Source organism: Amblyomma maculatum, chromosome 9, assembly GCF_055883805.1.
Source record: "Amblyomma maculatum isolate TAMU_Amacu chromosome 9, ASM5588380v1, whole genome shotgun sequence".
In the NCBI taxonomy this organism is placed as follows: domain Eukaryota; kingdom Metazoa; phylum Arthropoda; class Arachnida; order Ixodida; family Ixodidae; genus Amblyomma; species Amblyomma maculatum.
The window spans coordinates 22597-27408 of record NC_139352.1 but is presented as its reverse complement, the minus strand read 5'-3'; the positions used below and the strand labels follow the sequence as shown (position 1 = coordinate 27408).

The window sequence follows — 4812 nt, the reverse complement described above, 5'->3', positions numbered from 1 at the left end:
TATTTGGGGGTATGGATAAACGAAGGATTGGCATACATTGGAAAGCATGAGCAATCACTTAAGGCCAAAGGGCGAAGGAATGCCGAGATAATGAAGCATAAGGCATTGTGGGGATACAATAGGTATGAGGTATTGAGGGGTATTTGGAAAGGAATTATGGTGCCCGGACTTACTTTCGGAAATGCGGTTTTGTGCCTAAAATCGGAGGTACAGTCGACATTAGAAGCAAATCAGAGATCCGTTGGACGATTAGCACTAGGTGCCCACGGCAAAACTACAAATGAGGCGGTACAGGGAGATATGGGCTGGGCATCTTTCGAAGTACGGGAAGCTCAGAGTAAAATATTATATGAGGAACGCCTGAGGAAATTGGACAGTAACAGATGGGCAGCTGAGGTATTTAAATACCTGTACCTGAAAAGCGTTGACTCACAATGGAGGAAAAGAACTAGGAAACTAACTAGTAAGTATGTTAGTAACAAGGACGGAGAAATAAAGAGCATTAAGCAACAGGTGAAAAACACAGAAGGTAAAAATTGGATAAATTCGATGGAAAAAAAACAGAGTGTGGAATTATACCGAAAGTGGAAAATGCAGATCAGGAAGGAAGATTTCTTTGATAACTCAAGAGGCAGTGCCCTACTTTTTGAAGCTAGATCAGGGTGCCTTAGAACACGCAGCTACAAAAAGAAGTTTAACAATGGAGATGACGCATGTGCTGTATGTGGAAACTCCAGTGAAACAATTGACCATATTATACTCGAATGCAATGGTATCCATCCGGAAGTTGATGCAGGCACAATCACTGTTCCTGAAGCTCTGGGGTTTAGAGATAACAGTGGCCGGGTGAATAAACCGGCGGTGGAAACTAGCAAAAAACGGCTGGAAGATTGGTGGCTTAAAAGCAGAGAAGTGACATAATGTTAGTAATGTAGGAGCAAAATTTAATAAAAAGAATGATGGTTTAGTTAACAATTATAAATCAATAATTAAGATATATGGAGAAAAATGAGCATGATAGCTACTGCTACCACCCCGTTTCAAAGGGGATGCTCCTATATTCCATCCATCCATCCACGCTGTTGGCGGCCGTCCCGTGTCTCTGCCTTCTCGCTCTGTTGATCAAGGCGTCGCTGGATGGGCAAGCTCTCTCCTTGCACGAGAAACGTCCACTTTGGTGCTTATCGACCGCGTTCACCATGCGGTACTGCTGCGTGCCAACGTGCACATCGAGTGCTAGGAAGAAAGATGTAGGGGTATCCTTTCACGAGATCCCGGCTGACCTCGAGTTGCGACAACAGTGGATCAAGGTGATTTCACGTACGGATTGGGAGCCAAATTCTACATCGACTATTCAGTTGTGTGCAGCAAGCACTTCAAGATCTCCGATTTTAAAGACAATACCAAAATCTGCCAGTTAAAGAAGGGAGCAGTACCGAGTGTGTTTCCCTGCTACCCATCTTACAAACAGCCTGCACCTTCGATAGTGCGCAGTGACCTAAGCAGTCGCAAGCGCGCTTCGGGGCTAAACACCAGCGGCTGCTCTGCGAAGAAAAGATGCAAAACGACACTTTCGTCTGACGCGAGTGGCTTAAGACCCGTTGACAGCGCTGCGGAGCCCGAAGACGTCTCAACAGCGGTCGCAGAGCCAAGTAGCACGCCATTTCGTGACAACGCAGCCCCAGCTTCGCCGGCCACGGCTTGTCCCCAGCTTGATGTCACCATCGGCGAGGAGCACACAACACCGGCTTCTCACCAGCCATTTGTGTTCGCAAGGCGGGCGTTCGGAACGCAGACAGAATCGGCCAGAATTAGCGCCAACAGTTTTTGCATCACAAGAGGGGCAAAGAAAAGGAGCGTGCTCTTCGTCTCCAGGTCGCAAGACTGAGGCATACAGTCGACAAATACAAAGAGGAGCTGCGGAAATTGAAAGAGGATTGTAATGTGAGCTCTTTCCTGGTTGTCACTGCAGACGCCGAGCAGAAAAGTGTGAAAGCTGCAATTATTGTGGATCAGGTGAAAAACTATACCAAGAAGAGAGCAACATGGGGCGAGACAACTGTAAGGTATTGCATTGTTCTCAGGAACCTATCCACCAAAGCCTATAAATACATACGTTCTGAAGGGCTTCTTCGTTTGCCATGCAGGAATACTCTGCACAAGTATATAGGTACATCAACTGGTGACGTTTGTTTTAGCCCTTTGGTGCGTTTAAGGCTTGAAGCACAGCTGGCAAACTTACCTGCAGAGCAGTCAAAAATGTCCAGTTTAATTGTCGACGAGATGCGCATAAGGCAGAGGTTAGAATATTATAAGCAGCGTGATTCATTCATCGGGGATGTCAGTATGGGCTCCGATTTGGAGCGCTTGGAACCAAGTGACAAAAATGACCACCTGGCAAACTCGCTGCTGTGTTTCCTGCTGTGCGGCCTAGCTGCGAATTTTAAAATTCCAGTTGGTTATTTTTTCACGAAATGTTGCACGGGGTCAGACCTCGCTTCGGTAATCACACATGTTGTGAAGAAAACTGAACAACTAGGGTTTGAGATTGTTCGTCTTGTGGCCGACAACCACAAGATTAATGTGGCAGCAATGGACATTTTGTGCAAAGGGCAGATGCAGATATCAGCCCCACACCCAGCTGACCCTTCTAGACAGCTCTTCTTGGCATTTGATCAGTGCCATATATTGAAGAATATAAGATCGCAGTTCCTTGCGAAGTGTATAGGTGGGAAGAAAGAAATTTCATCAGCACCTTTGAAAGAACTCTACAAAATGCAGAGTGGATCCACAGTGAAACCAGTAAGGTTTTTGACACGTAAACACCTTTATCCTTCAAATCTGGAGAAGATGAGTGTCAGGCACGCTGTGCAGATTTTCTCACCCCCTGTGACTGCAGCACTGCAGTACATGAAGGATCAAGCTGGACATACATGTGATGTTATGTTTCAAACAGTGGGTCCCACTGTAGAATTCATGATAGCAGTGCACAGATGGTTTGTCCTTATGGATGTAAGTAACACCCAGCAATATATTCACAAGAATGACCCAGACACTCGACATTTTAGTGACCCGGATAATTCAAGGTTGCAGTGGTTGGAAGACACCTTCCTTGCATACTTCAAGTCTCTAAAAGATGCAAGTCACCCGGATAATTTTTTGAGCAAAGAAACATATCATGTACTTGTTCATACAACAGTATCTAATGTCATGCGCATTCGATTTCTTCTAAAAGAAAAAAAATTCATTTTCGTCCTCACCAGAAAATTTTCTACCGACCCCATCGAGGCGTTGTTTGGTCTCCTTCGAAGGACAGCCGGGTGCAACGACGCAATGGACATGAGAAGTGTGCTCAGTGGCCTGGAAAAGATGCTGAAGACTGGTATTGTTTCTTCATCAATCCGAAGCAATGTCAATGCGTCGACATAGTTTTGTGCTGCCAGAGCAGTTTCGGGTCCAAGCACCCAAAGCGTCAACCGCCTGGAGAAGCCATTTTTCCCATCAGCAGCCGAAAATAGGCTGAGAGAGGTCTGCACCTGGCCAAAGCAGTGGCTTCCCAACCCAGAGATCGCAAGCATAGCTCTGATTGGAGGGTATATAACCCGTGTCATGACGGAAAAACTGAGCTGTCAAGACTGCATTGACACTGTAGAAAAACCGAAAGGAAATGCACCTGTGGATGGACTTATAGCGTATCAGGATAGGGGAGGATTGAAGTACCCAACAAGAGAGCTAATTGATGTGTTGTTGAGTCTCAAGAGGTTTGTCGACATTGTTCTGTACTACAGAAAAGCCATTGAAAAACCTCTGGAATCCAGTGTGGAGCGCGCTGTTGGCATTTTGATGGACACCCCTGTTTTGCAGTGCAAAAACAAATATGCAGATCACAGGAAGCAGTTCCTGGAACTTTTGTGCCACAAGTTCATTAAGCCATTGCTCACCAATCATGCAATGAATATTACAGATAAGAACTCTGTGATGAAAATGTACGCAAAAAAACCACTGTCGCGTAAAGTTCTGAAACTGTAGTGTGCAGAGGGCTTTTGTTTTTGTTCTATGAATTGCTTCAATGTGAAAAATAAATGCCATTCCCTTGTTGTCCATCATTCAAATTTGTTCTTAAATTCCTAATTTCCTTCTCATATCGTAAAACCCGATTTCTTACTTGACACAGAAATAGTCGAGTACTGGCACTTAGCAACACAAGTTAAGATTCAGTAATTTTCCCCCTCAGTGAAAAATATGAACCGTGCCGTTGTTGAAAGGATTCAGAGGGGTTATTAAACAGGTTCAGTAGTTAAGGACTCCGCAATAATTTCAGGCATCTGTGTTCTCTTATGTGCAAAGATGTTGCACAATTCATGGGCGCTTTTGCATATCGCCTCCATCCAATTGTTACCGCCGCATTTTCAGAATTTGGTCTCGCGTATTTTGGCTCAGCAACTGCCATACCCACTGAATTACCATGACGAAAGAAATAACCGCTATTTATCGTCTTCGATAAACAGAAAAGTGCAGCACCGAGCATCATTGCGCTAGCGCTAGCCCCTGAAAGCGCTGCGCGTATGCTGCGCGAGCGAAGAGCGCAGCCTGGCCGGCCTGGCGATAGTGTTAAGGCTCCTCTATTTTTTTTTTTAAATAGAGGAGCCTTAGATAGTGTCAGCTAGCAGCGCCAACCTGCGGCCAGCGTGCGAAGCGCGGCGGTTTGGGAGCTCCCATTGTTGGGTCTGACGGGCATTGACTAGCGTCACGCATGTTCGTCGTCTGCCTCGGACTGGAGGAATGCTGTTCATTTGGCATCGGCGTGCCATG

The 4812-nt window shown here is 45.8% G+C and overlaps 1 pseudogene; it reads left to right on the top strand.

Moving 5' to 3' along the window:
- The first annotated feature begins 1199 nt into the window (after positions 1-1199).
- Positions 1200-2802, top strand: LOC146178061 (uncharacterized; annotated as a pseudogene).
- Positions 2803-4812: the final 2010 nt, after the last annotated feature.